Raw genomic sequence first — 14,663 nt, 5'->3', positions numbered from 1 at the left:
TAGATAAATGTAGATTTAGCTATGAGTGATACTGCACTGTATTCTAAATAACAACAACAAATAAAAGTTTTATGTATACAAAGACTATTTTAACAAAATAAATATGCACACTTTAGAAAAGTAGGAAAAGAAAAGGCTCCTGAACTTAACAATAATTATAAATGTTATAAAAAAGCTAAATCCTTACTATAATCTGTTTAAGAATCTTAATTGTTAGAAAAAATAGTTTTGCCTTTTTAGTTGCTGTACCTCTTTGAAGAAACATTGGCCTTGGGATAAACTGTTCATTACAAACCAAAGTGCTGTTATATTTGCTCGGAAAGAAAGCAATAAGGCAAGAAACATCACACAGGAAAGAAAATCTGAGCCGGTGGTGATGAAAGCTAAGTACCAAAGGTTGAAGAGATCACCTCCCAGCAATTATGGACTGGACATCTTTTCCCCAGACGTCAAAGACAAAAATATAGGTAGCATCTATGAACGAGGAAGGAGCTTTCTGTTGTCCTGTATTATTATTATTATTATTATTATTATTATTATTATTATTATTAGTAGTAGTAGTAGTAGTAGTAGTAGTAGTAGTAGTAGTAGTATTTATTAGATTTGTATGCCGCCCCTCTCCGAAGACTCGGAGCGGCTCACAACAACAAAACAAGACAAATCCAATAGTTAAAAACAATTTAAAACCCCTTAATATAAAAAACAGTCATACATCTCAGACAAACCATACATAAAATGAAAATGGTCCAGGGGAATCAATTTCCCCATGCCTGACGGCAGAGGTGGGTTTTAAGGAGTTTGCAAAAGGCAAGGAGGGTGGGGGCAATCCTGATCTCCGGGAGGAGTTGATTCCAGAGGGCTGCCACAGAGAAGGCTCTTCCCCTGGGTCCCTCCAAACAACATTGTTTCATCGACGGGACCCAGAGAAGGCCAACTCTGTGGGACCTAACCAGTCACTGTTATTTGTGTGGCAGAAGGCGGTCCCAGAGATATTCTGGTCCTATGCCATGAAAGGCTTTATAGGTCATAACCAACACTTTGAATTGTGACTGGAAACTGATCGACAACCATTGCAGACTGTGGAGCGTTGGTGTTACATGGGCATACCTGGGAAAGCCCATGATTGCTCTCGCAGCTGCATTCTGCACGATCTGAAGTTTCCGAACACTCTTCAAAGGTAGCCCTATGTAGAGAGCATTACAGTAGTCAAACCTCGAGGTGAAGAGGGCATGAGTGACTGTGAGCAGTGACTCACGGTCTAGGTAGGGCCGCAACTGGTGCACCAGGCGAACCTGGGCAAATGCCCCCCTCGCCACAGCTGAAGGACGGTTCTCTAATGTTAGCTATGGATTGAGGAGGATGCCCAAGTTGTGGACCCTCTCTGAGGGGGTCAGTAATTCCCCCCCCCCCCAGGGTAATGGATGGAGAGATGGAATTGCCCTTGGGAGGCAAAACCCACAGCTGCTCCGTCTTATCAGGATTGAGTTTAAGTCTGTTGACACCCATCCAGACCCTAACAGCCTCCAGGCACCAGCACATCACTTCCACTGCTTCGTTGACTGGACATGGGGTGGAGACGTACATGTGGGTATCATCAGCATACTGATGATACCTCACCCCACGCCCCTGGATGATCTCGCCCAGCAGTTTCATGTAGATATTAAATAGCAGGGGGGAGAGGACCGACCCCTGAGGTACACTACAAGAGAGAAACCTAGAGGTTGACTTCTGACCCCCCACTAACACCGACTGCGACCAACCGGAGAGGTAGAAGGAGAACCACTGAAGGACAGTGCCTCCCACTCCCAACCCCTCCAGCCGGTGCAGAAGGATACCATGGTCGATGGTATCGAAAGCTGCTGAGAGGTCAAGAAGCACCAGGACAGAGGATAAACCCCTGTCCTGGGTGCGCCACAGATCATCCATCATTGTAACTGTCCTGTGTTGGATGGTGTTCAACTTACAAGAGTTTGTTTAATGACCATCTGAGGTTCCAAGGCACTGAAAAAAGTGACTTATGAATATTTTGTATACTTAGGACCATGGGCGGCATTGACATGAGCAAAATTCAGAAACTTGGTAACTGACTCATATTTCTGATGGTCGCAATGTCCTGGAGTCATGTGATCCTTTTGCAATCCTTTTGACAAGCAAAACCAATTTTTTTTGGGGGGGGGAAATAAATTAATTCACTTAACAACCATGTTCCTAACTTAACAACTGCAGTGATTCACTTCACAAATGTGGCAAGAAAAGTCATAAAATGGGCCAAAGCTCACTTAACAAATTTCTCACTTAGCACCACAAATTAGGATTGTAAATTGAGGAATATACCGTAGGTATATATTTTACTTAGCTCTTACTCTACTTGGGTCTTTCCAGAAAATAAAGTTTGTTTCCCAAATGCCATCACTCTACTAAACAAATAATTCCCTCAATGCCATCAAACCTTTTACTATTTCTACTAGCTTTTTCTCATCATTCCTATCATCCTTTCCCTCCCACTTAGGATTGTATGACTAACTTGTTGCTTGTATCCTAAATTTTTTATTAATATTGATTGTTTCTTCATTGCTTCTTTAACCCCAATGACAATCATTAAGTATTGCACCACATGATTCTTGACAAATGTGTTTTTTCTTTTATGTACACTAAGACATATGCACCAAGACAAATTCCTTGTGTGTCTAATCACACTTGGCCAATAAAATTCAGAGAGTTCATTCATCATGATGTTTTAGTAAAAAGGGAATTTTGGGGAAGAAATACTGAACAGAAATATTTGCCTGATTGTTAGGCCAATCTCCCCCAATCTATTCTTCCCTCCAAATAATGTTGGATTTGAGTTGTCAAGTCTCCAGCAATACTATTATACAAATTGGAAATGTGGGTCATTATAGTACAATATGCCTGGAGGACATTAGTTACTGTATTGCAATTTGGTGCCAAACCATCAGTAATTTCTTTCTTTGGGAGTAAATAGACTTCTGATGGATATCTGCTCCATCACTAAATATGCTTCCTGAAAATAAATACAGTAATACCTCGTCTTACAAACTTAATTGGTTCCGGGATGAGGTTCGTAAGGTGAAAAATTTGTAAGATGGAACAATGTTTCCCATAGGAATCAATGGAAAAGCAAATAATGCATGTAAGTCCAAAACTCACCCCTTTTGCCCATTACTGCCGGCATTCGGATCCTTGTTCGGGGGTGGGTGGTGGTGTTGGGAGTGGATGTGACATTCCCAGTGCCATCGCCGCCACCACTATCCTCTTGTCCTGGCAAGAGGGATGGAATCCGCTGGGACGTGGCAGACCCACCCTTTGGGAGGGCGGGGCTGGAGCAGAGGGGTGGCTGCGAAGGGGCTGGCTCAGCAAAAGCCAGCCCCTTCACAACCCCAGCAAAGGGGCTGTGAGAGGGTTTTCTCTGAGCACTTTGGGAACGCCCACCCCGCCCCTCTCGCAGCCCCTTCGTTCAAGTTAGTAATTCCATACCAAATTTAGTAAAATTGCACGTTGTTTGCAGGCAAAACTATCTATAAATTGAAACAAAATTCACAAAAAATGGGCGGGGCAGGCTTTTATGACCAAAATAAACCAATAAGCATTATTTTTTTATTTCAATTTTTATTTCATTGTGTGCATATATGTTCAACCTAGTTTCCAAGGGAAAGAAGTTTTCAAATTGACCAAATATAAGCACTTAAAATAAAGAATTTTTGGTGCGAGTCACACAGACTCGTAAATAGTACAAGTGTATAGTGGTTTTGAACAGAGCAACAGGGCTAAACAAATAATTCCTTCAACATTGTCAAACTATTTACTAAATCTGCACTACTATTAATCTTCTCATTGTTCCATCACCCATCTCCTCCCACCAGGGATGGGCTACTGCCTGGACAGGGGGGAATGCAGTGGGATAGCGAAAATGGAGCTCCACCCCAGAGCACCCAATTTGTACTGAAAGATATTGAAAGAAAATGCACGGCATCCTGCATAAGCCACACCCACAGTGTGGTAGTACAATTTTTTGGTAGCCCTTCACTGTGTGAAAACAATCATTTTGAATCTGAGAAAAATGTGCTTTGTGAAGCACTGGACAACTGTTTTCGTTAATATCAGAAAAATATCTAGTTCTGATTTTGTTACCAACAATAGACACCTTTGTTGTGGTTGGATTTCTTGTATTGAAGCTCCGAACTGAAAGGCTTTTAAGCATAGAAAGCACATAGTGAACAAGATTAATTAAAAAAATGTACTAGCGCTAGTGCTTTTGGAGCATTGTGTGCAAATTGCAGGCTTGAAATTAGCTCTTAATGAAAGTTTCCAAAAATGGGTTATGGGACAATTAGCTTTATTTGCATTAAAGTCTGGTAAACATTCCTCTAGGAGTTTTCTTGATTTATATAAAAACACTTCTGTATTTTTTATTATTCTTATTTGTAGGGTGGGTTTCTATGACCAACTGATATACCTGGCATTAATTCTATCTGGTGGCATTTAATATCTTACTTTATTAAATCTGATTGTGCTAAAAGATGGGCCTAGAAATTTAAACCCATTGATAAAGCAGCTACACTTTTGATTTCTGGAACAAAACAGATTGAGAAAATACAGCTTTATACAGTGATACCTCTACTTACAAACGCCTCTACTACGAACTTTTTGATATATGAACCCGGTGTTTTAAGATTTTTTTGCCTCTACTTCCGAACCATTTTCACCTTGCAAACCCAAGCCCAGGTCCGTGAGCTCTCTTACTGCGTGTGCAATCTCTTACTGCCCCGCCGTGAGGATTTCCCTTTGTTTGCCGCCCCCACTGGGATTCCCCACCTCAGGACTGCCAATGCCAACTATTTCCAGCCAAAGCGGCAGAAGGAGAAGAGGAAGCAAGGAGGAGAGACGCATGACCACCTCCTCCTCCTCCTATTGATCCTGCTCCCGACGGAACAAACAAGAGGCCAAAAAAAGTGAAAAGGCTTCTTGGTTGGCAGGAGGGAGCACAGGTGCTGGGGATGGAGGCATCCGCGAGTGGGAGGGGAGAAGACGGAGGAGGAGGCAGAATGAAAGCCAGCAGCCAGGACCATAATGCTGTCCCCTAGAACCAATTCTGCAGCAGGACCTCCCCTTCCTAACTGCCTGGGTGGGTCTCTTCCCCCTCTCTTGGCTTTGGAGGCACTTTAATGGCTTTTAGGAAGGGAGAAGAAGAAAAAGGAGGTGGAATGAAAGCCGGCAGCCGGGACCAAAACACTCTCACCCAGAAACAATTCTGCAGCAGGACCTCCCCTTCCTAACTGCCTGGGTGGGTCTCTTCCCCCTCCCTTGACTTCTGAGGCACTTTAAGTGGCTTCCTCCCCAAATGGCTGTGCAGTCCCTCCCACCTGGCCTGTGTGGAAGCCAGGCTGAGGGGAAACCCCATCAGCAGCTACGCCCGGCACGGGACCAGAGCTTGGAGTGTTTCTGACCTGTGTGAGGCACTAGAAGGATGTCCCACGAGGCAGGATGGGGAGAGCCAGGCAGAGGAGGAGGAGGGTTTCTCTGAAGCCGATGGAAGAGGGGGAGAAAGAGAGGCTCAGCTCTCTATACACTCTCGGCCAGGCAGTTAGGAGGGGAAGTCGCACTGTAAAATTGGGTCTGGGGGACAGTGCCATAGTCCCGGCTGCCTGTGTTCATTCTGCCTCCTCCTCCTTCTTCTCCCCGCCTGCTCACGTGCGCCTTCATCCCTGGCAGCTGTGCTCCCTCCCGCCGAACAAGAAGCCTTTTCAATTTTCTTTGGCCTCTTGTTTGTTCCATCGGGAATGGAATCAATAGGAGAAGGAGGAGGAGGGCACACATCTCTCCTCCTCGCTTCTGCTTCTCCTTCTGCCGCTCCTTCCAATCTCAAGCCTAGGGTGGGGTGGGGAGTTAAAGCCAGCTGCTTTGGGTGCCTTGAAGAGACTCCCCAGGAGGAAGCAGGTGCCAGGCATCAAGTGAGAGCCAGAGAGCCTTGTTTGAGGCCAAAGCACCGGTCCTTGCCGCCACCAGGATTCTCTGCCTCCGGCCTGCACTGTCACCGAAAACACTGTATATTGTTCCAAGCATCTTCATGTTACAGTTGCATTATAAATCTTAGGCATACTAAAGCATTTTAAAACTTTGCTGCTACAAACTGCTCTTCTAGAACTTAGCCTTCTGAAGTCTCATTCCTACCGATTTAAACACTGATCTGGCTCACATATCGTTTGGCAAAAATCAAACACATGAAATTACAGCATAAATGTAAGAATCTTGTCTTTGTAAAAATCACAAGATGGTTTCCACAAAATAGATTAATTTAGAGACCTAATTAATCTGTAACCTATGTGCCCTGCTAAGGAAGCTTAAAGTGACAGAAACTCTTGACAATGGCATCATATCCAAAAAAGACTGCCTAAAATTAGATAACTCTTGCTATGCAGAGCATGCTTTTCTTTGTTCAAGTGGCTAGTCCTCTGCACTAAGCCCCATTAAACTCAGTGTGATTTATTCAGTGTAGATATATAGGACTGCAGTATTGGAGGATCTGAATATATGAACAGTTTCAAGCAATTAGTGAGGTCCTTTTTGTGCTATTTTACAAAAATGTGTCCTAATATTGCCTAATAGTTTAGTGTTATATATGATAAATGTATTTCCTACGTACATTATGGTAAACTTCATTAGAAAATATTTTGAGCTATATTTATATTCACCTTCATTCTTATTCTCCTCAGGATGTGTATTTATTAGTATATGTATATTGCAAATTAGAGTTCTACAAGACTCCACATAAAAAGTTCAGGTTGCATTTTTCTTCTTTTATTACAAAAATGAAGTTAAAATGCAAAACATATTAACTAACAACCTGCCTCTACACTGATCCTCTGTCTCTATGCTGACTTGTTCTTTAAAGGGGGGAAAGGAGAAGAAATAATACCTTGTCTTGATAAAGAGAGATTTGGTAATCCTTATGTTTTGAAAGGGCGTTTGAGATTTAGCTATACGACTCCCATTGAGGTCAATACAGCCCTGCTGCTTAATCTCACATTGTATTTTTTTTAAAAAATAATAATAATTGGTGAAGCTGATCCCAAGAGACTCATAGCTGAAAAAGAATCTGTAAATGATTTTGTCAAAAATTTGAAAGCAGTGCACAGTCAATCTGTCAGTAAATCTAAGAAATATTATACGAAGCAACAACCAGCCCAGCATCTCTTACTTGTGATAGTAAATGATTCATTCATCTCAGTAGGTAAAAGTTATTGCATATCATTTAGAATATGAATATCAAAGGAGCATCACTGTTCAATGAGTGGACACAGAAAGACAGTAAGATTGCTGGCAAGAAATAGCTGGAAGAAACTTAGCTAGACTCGGCTTAATGCTTCCATTCTTACAGTATACAATCCTACATATCTTAGTACTCAAAGCATGAAGGTCTGGCAATCTTTGGCTGCATAAGTCCTGTTTCTAATTCTCATGTGTATATGATGAACAACAACATGAGCTCTGCATACCAATATTTATTTTACTTATTAATTTACAAAATGTATATTGCTGTCCACTCATGCATGGTGACTCAACACAGCTTACAGGACATAAAAGCATAACATAATATGCATTACAAAATATTAGAAAATTTAGAAAACTATACAGTTCTAAATGAACAAAAGAATAAAAGTAATTGTAGGAGATAACTAAGCTGAGCCAAACGCATCAAGCGCATCATCAGTCATGAGTCTCTGTGCGCCCACAAGAAATCTAGGTCCAGCTGCCTTGAATTCCTTTCTATTCTCAACTCCCGCAAATTTCCCTTGACTGTTAGTAGTTCAGAGTTTTGTGGAGAGGTTAAGCTTGAAATAAATCTTTATAGTCATTTGAACTGCCAGAATCTCCTGCCTGATTTCCCTGGCACTTGACAGCAATCATCAAAATATAAAAAGGGTCCAATAAAATCACCCCAAAGCATTTTATGATGGTGATTTTATCAATACAACTATACAACTAGCAAGGAGGATGTTTCACAATTCCAGCAAGGGAAAAGTTAGGTTTTTGTGCTTTTCTGAATGAGGACGGTTAAGTATTCATATTGCCAAATAAAACAGTTTCTTAATAATAATAATAATAATAATAATAATAATAATAATAATAATAATAATAATAATAATTTATTAGATTTGTATGCCGCCCCTCACCGAAGTAACAGGAGTGCATTAAACTTAAAGTCAATGTACAGATAATACTGCTAATATGATAATTTTCTCCCTTTCTAAAGGAGGAAATAGAAGAATCAATAGAGCTGTGATATATTTAGGATTACTAATCATCTGGTACTTTACCTACTAATTGTATATTTTTGACTTGGATTTTAATTTTTTAATATTTTTAATTGAACAAGCCAGGTGTAAGCCAGTTTATTTTTAAATTTTCTCATTAATGATCCATCTCCAATAGGCCCTATCACATTCACTTAAGTTTGCTTAGAAATGTGTTCTGGAAATAACAATGGCTCCATTAAAACATGTGATGATGAAAGCAGTAACTAGGAGAATCATGGCAGATATTAATTAAGTAGGACAATAAGCTTAATTAAGTCTAAAATTCAGTTGGAAAACAATGGAAAGTATGATAATAACATTTCAAATTCTAGCATTTGGTTTACTCAGTTTATTCTTTTTCTTCTTGCACAAAGTCTTATTTCAAATTACAATCATGACAACTTTAATCTCACTGCAGGAGTTCTGATACCTTCTCAATCCGGCTAACAAAAGGTGAGCTATTTTGGGCATTAAATTAAAAGAAATAGGAAAAAATATTTCCGACTCTCTTTCATCTCAGAAAAATAAATCATGATTGCTGAGGATTTCCCAAGGGAGAAAAAAAACAATTGGAAAGAGAACCAGGAATAAGATTATTTTTCATAAGGAATTGTTGCCCCATTTACATTTAACCCACACAATATTTTGCAAAATCTTGCACTGTTTTTTGAAAGTTCACTACAAGCTGATATTTTATTTATTTTGTTAAACAATTATAGAGTGGTAATTTGTACAAATAAAACATTAGATAAGTAATGATAAAAAGTAACAAAATAAAACAATAGGACAGGGATGGTAGGAACAGTGGTGCACTTACGCATATGTGCTAATAAGTAAAATAAACATAGTCATTTATATTTTCATTTTTTAATTTAATTTAATTTAATTTATTTGACTTCTATGCCGCCCAATCCCATAGGATTCAAGGCGGCTAATATTATGAATAATCATTCATAATATAATATTATAATACTATAGTAATATAATACTATATTATGAATGATTGATATCTGATCTCTTTTTAAAAGTGTTCATTCGAAATTTACCTTTATGGTTTTGAAAAAGGAGTGCCCCAATCTGCCTTTTTAATATTTTCAAGGACTGGTTTGTTTGTTTTTTTCTTCAAAGAGGACTTGTTACAAATCTTACACTGAGCTCCAAAGCACTCAGAAATCAGTAGGAAAAACAGCAGGAAAGTGGGTGTGTATAGTTTAAACAAGATGTTCCTACCATCATATTGAAACGGGACACAGTGCTAGTATTTAGCAGTTTAAAAATATAAAAATACATTTAAATCCTAACACTGTGGTATGCTTCTAATATACATTGTTATTGGGGGGGGGGGGGGGTCCTGACTATAAAAAATGTCAATATGGATATACCGTATTTTTCGGAGTATAAGAAACACCGGAGTATAAGACACACCATAGTTTTGGGGAAGAAAATAGGAGAAAAAAACCTACCTACCAAATCTGGCTAGCATCCTTAGACTGGTCAGTTCAGCACATTATTTTATCCCCTGTTTAGGGCTGAAAAAAAATCTTCTTCATCGGGAGTATCAATGAAAACAAGCCTGCAAAGGCTTAGGGCTGGAAAAAAACTTATGCAGAGTAGCAATGAAAAAATCCTGCAAGCCAGGAAGATCATTAGCACCTTGTTAGGGCTGAAAAAAACTTTTTTGGAGGGAGTAGCAATGAAAACAAGCCGGAAAGAGTCGGGAAGATCATTAGCATCTTGTTAAGGCTGGGGGGAAAAAGCTTTGGAAAGTTACATTTGGAGTATAAGACACACTCAAATTTTCAGCCTTTTTTTTTGGCGGGGGAGGTGCACCTTATACTCTGGAAAATACAGTACTTTGAAAACCACTACTAGTAGAGTTATTCATGGTGTGAATGACATCCTAAAAATGAAAAGCCAGCAAACATATATAAGACCATTTTTTTTCTTCTCCCATACCATTAACAAACATCGCTTTGGTTAATTGTATATTTTCTTAAATTTAAGCATCATAGGGGGTTTTTTTCCCCTACCCACATAACATAGGCAGTAAAATAAAGCATGTTAGAGCACTGGCTTCAAATGAGCCATGAAACTAAAGTGTCTTCTCAAATTTCAGTGAACGTGTTTGATAATTGGGAATAGCTAAACTCAAACTACATTAAGAGTAGGAATGCTGGGATGAAATTCTGAAGTCCACTAGGCTCCCAAGTTACTTTGTCTGAGGAGAAATATCCAAAGGATTAATAAGATCGTTCCTTGATTTTAGCAAATTTTTAGCAAAATTTGCTAAGCTCCAAAGTCAGAGATTCTCAGTCATTCACGTCATCCCAGAAGTGCTTTTTCAAAAGACAATTCTTTTTCCTTGAAGACATTTTGCTTCTCCTCAAAGAAGCTTCATCAGTTCTGACTGAAGACTGACTCAGAACTGAAGAAGTTTCTTAGATGAGAAGTGAAATGTCTTCAAGGAAAAACAAAGTTCAGTTGCCTTTTGAAAAAGGACCTTTGTGACTACACTCCAAAGACAAGTATGTGACAAGCAGTAGAAGTATCCCTTTTGCTATTATTTTAATATGGCAACAGATGTTTTTTGGGGGGGTTTTTTCTTTTATTATCTGGTTTTATAGCATAATGGTGCTTATTTCTGAGTCACAGATGAGCTCATAATAGCACTTTCCCCTTGTTTTCCTTACAAACGTTAAATCGGAGGTTGTATGAACATTAACACTACTAGATGCACCATTTCTTCCACCTTCATAATTTCTTAATGAACCATGAATGATTTGTATTCTGTTCATATTCTTCATTAGCCCCCTATTAAAAAAAGCAATTATAATAGATGGTAGGCACATGCATCATAAGTAGGTTTTGTTTTTCCTGAATAAACCCAGAGTCTGAAGGCATGAACACTTTCTTTAATTCCCACCAGATTCCATGTCTCACCTGACTCTTTTTAAACTTACCATTAAATTAATTAAATTAAATTAAATTAAACTAAATTAAACTACATTAAATTGAGAAGGTGGTGGGCTGAAAAGTCATCCTCTTACTTCATTGTTTCCAAAAGTTCCTCTGGGACTTAAACAAGTCTGTAAGCTTTTCCTATAAAATAGAAAAGACTGGAAAATGGCTTGCATATATGGACAATATTTCACAAGCTATAGTTATAGTCCCAGGAGTACCTGGACCATCAAGGTCTTAGCATATCTGGGGGACCTTCCATTAATGCCTGTCTTGAACTTTCTTCCAATCTTACAAACTGAGGAATTATTGACAATGTATAGCCTTCATTTCAATTTCCTAATAAATCACAAAATGGTAGAAGAGAGCCAGTTTGGTTTTGTGATTATGGCAACAAGCTAGAAACCAGGAGATTGTGTGTTCCATTCCTGTCTTTGACATCAGATTACCTCAGGGACCGCCTTCTGCTGCACGAATCCCAGCAGCCAGTTAGGTTCCACAGAGTGGGTCTTCTCCGGGTCCTGTCAACCAAACAATGTTGCTTTGCAGGACCCAGAGGAAGAGCCTTCTCTGTGGCGTCCCCAGCCCTCTGGAACCAACTCCCCCCAGAGATTAGAATTGCTCCCACCCTCCTTGCCTTTCGTAAGTTACTTAAAACTCACCTCTGCCGCCAGGCATGGGGGAACTGAGATACACTTTCCCCCTAGGCCTTTAAAATTTTATTCATGGTATGTCTGTATGTATGATTGGTTTTTTATATAATGGGTTTTAACTGTTTTTAATATTGGATTATACTGTTTTGTTGCTGTTGTTAGCCGCCCCAAGTCTGTGGAGAGGGGCGGCATACAAAGCCAATACATAAATAAATAAATAAATCTAAAGCCAAATAGGTTTCTTTAGTTATTCTGTACTCTGTGAGTACTCTGGAGTGAGTAACGCTGTGAGAGTGTCAGGCAACAAGCCAGTTCCTGTCACAACCAATGGATCAATGTTTCATTGATCTGAAAGTTTAAAAAAAGACTCTGAATTCTATGAAGGAAAGGGGGGGGGGAGAAAGATGGAATATTAAATTGATAGCAATAACAAGTGATTATTGCTTGGAATATATTGCTCATTGCTTGGAATATAGCTAGAGTGATCATGCTCTATATCCTTTATAACATGGGCCCCCCACTCCTCAACTATGACCCACTAGAGGGTCTCACCCTGTTCGGAACTGGTCTGCACTAGCAGCAGGTGAGTTTGCACATGTACATACAGCTACACTTGCAAAAGTGGGGGGTGCTTGTGCTCATGTGTGAAGCTCCATTTGCGTGAGTGGCACCTACCACTTCCACAGAACAACCCACTGTCTCCCCAACCCCACTCTGCCAGGCCACCAAGCTGGAACAGTTTTTTATTTCAGGAAACCGTCCTTTAGATTTATTTAAACATTTTATTAATTCTATCTATCAATCTATCAATCTATCTATTTATCTATGTATCTATTTGGATTTCTATGCTGCTCTTCTCTATAGACTCAGGGCAGCTTACAAAATTTATTCATTCAAGATAAATTACATTTCTACAAAGTTAATAGGATAGCTGTTTTTTTAGTATCCAGAAAAGTAAAAATTGAATTTTTTTCAAGATATCTTTCCACATCAAATTCAAAGAAGCTTGGAATTTATATCCTTTATTTATTTATATTTATTTATGTACCTTAGAATTCAAAATGACATCAATTAAAAGACTAGAAAATAAAATACTATTGGTACTATATGTTGTACTACTGTATTTCCAAAAAGCACAATGATGTTTTATAATTTTAATTCTTGTGGTATCCTTGTGGTAAAAGTGGTATCACATTTACCATTTTATTCACTACTTTTGTCATTTATGTTGGTAATCTCCAGTATATACAGTATACATTCAGAATAGATCTGGAAGGAACCTTGTACATTTTCTAGTTCTATCACCTGCTTCAAGCAGGATACACTACTGTATCTGGGATATCAAGCTGGTATCACATGCAGGCCACGCTCACCCCAGCTCCACAAATGGGAACAAAATCGTGAAACATCACGTGACAGCAATGTGATGACACAAGTTTGACACCTATGTCCTATATCATTTTAGACAAAGTGGTTGTCCAGTCTCTTCTTAAAAGCCTCCAATGATGAAGCACCCACAATATTAAAACAGCATTGTTTAAATTGTTGTTTTACCATATTTGTTCGGCCGGCGTGTCTCAACCGCCCGTAATTACAGGGTAATTAGTTCAGAAAGACACACACCACACGATAGAAGGAAAACCCAAAAGTCTTTATCAATAGAAAAACAGAAACAGCTCCCTTTTTAAATTTCAAAGGGATTTTCTGATACACACAAGGCACAGGTTAAATGCAATCCAAATGCTCACCCAATAACTGGGAATTTGAGTCCAATTCTAAAGTCCAGAAAGTCCACTCACAATCTTGAACAGCAAAAACCACGATCTTGACAAAACTATGAATCAGATAAACTGCCATGAGGCTAAAACAGCAGGCTGCTCTTTTATCTATAACACTAATTACAGCAGCCCCACCCAACCACAGGCGGCCTCATTTATCTCCTGTAATAATCATTCAGTTGTTGTCTCCTATGCATCACTCTATGCATGCGTGGATGTGTCATACATTCTTGTTCAGAATCCAGGGATGATAAGGATGATTGATCTCCTCCTGGGCTGTCTGCCAAATTCCCCTCTTCCAAGTCACCCCCACCTTCTTCTTCTGAGGAAACTTCACTCCCTGACTCCGTCGGCAATAAAAAAGGCCTATGACATGTTGATGTTTCCCCTGCATCCACCTCCACATTCCTTGGGGCAGGAGCTGGGCCAGAGCCAACCACAACAGTATTCATTAGAAACTACCAAGAATCTATTGAATACAGCAGAGCATAAATTCAAAAAAAAAGTTGCATTACCAATTAACATGAGATATCTTTTTACAGATTGTCTAAATGCTAAGAGACTAAGAATCAAATGCAATTCCCTAGAACAGTGATGGCAAACCTTTTTTGGTTTATGTGACAAAAGGGGAGCGAGGGGCCTCCCACATATAAGCATGCCCACATGCATAATTCCATGCGGTCCCCCCCATGCATACATGACACCCCCATGATCATATGTGCATATCATGCACATCATGTGCATATCAGTTTTTGCCCCCACCCCCATGCTCTTAGAAATGCTCTGGAACTTGGGAAGAGCAAAAAACGTGCCATTCCCACCCCCTGCAGAGGCTGGAAACAGCCTGTTTCCTGACTCCCACTGGGCCCAGAAGCCCAAAAATCAGTTGGCCGACATGTATGCCATAGGTTCGTCATCACTGCCCTAGAGCATGCATATCTTTGCCTTCTTCTGATGCC

At 39.6% G+C, this 14,663-nt stretch overlaps 1 protein-coding gene across 6 annotated transcripts in view; it reads right to left on the bottom strand.

Moving 5' to 3' along the window:
- PRKG1 (protein kinase cGMP-dependent 1) overlaps nt 1-14,663 on the bottom strand; it is a 1,199,739-nt gene that overhangs the window by 686,151 nt on the left and 498,925 nt on the right. Inside the window, exon 1 of one of the 6 annotated variants that reach the window (XM_070752280.1) lies at nt 13,675-13,749. The exons of the other annotated variants lie outside the window; for them this stretch is intronic. The gene's annotated coding sequence lies outside the window, so the exon portion shown is untranslated. Of the gene's footprint in view, nt 1-13,674; nt 13,750-14,663 lie in introns of those variants that run through there. 6 annotated transcript variants of the gene reach the window in all.

The sequence above is a fragment of the Erythrolamprus reginae genome, chromosome 5 (assembly GCF_031021105.1).
Source record: "Erythrolamprus reginae isolate rEryReg1 chromosome 5, rEryReg1.hap1, whole genome shotgun sequence".
In the NCBI taxonomy this organism is placed as follows: domain Eukaryota; kingdom Metazoa; phylum Chordata; class Lepidosauria; order Squamata; family Dipsadidae; genus Erythrolamprus; species Erythrolamprus reginae.
Note: the sequence above shows the minus strand (reverse complement) of the source record. Positions and strands in the feature narration are given on the sequence as shown.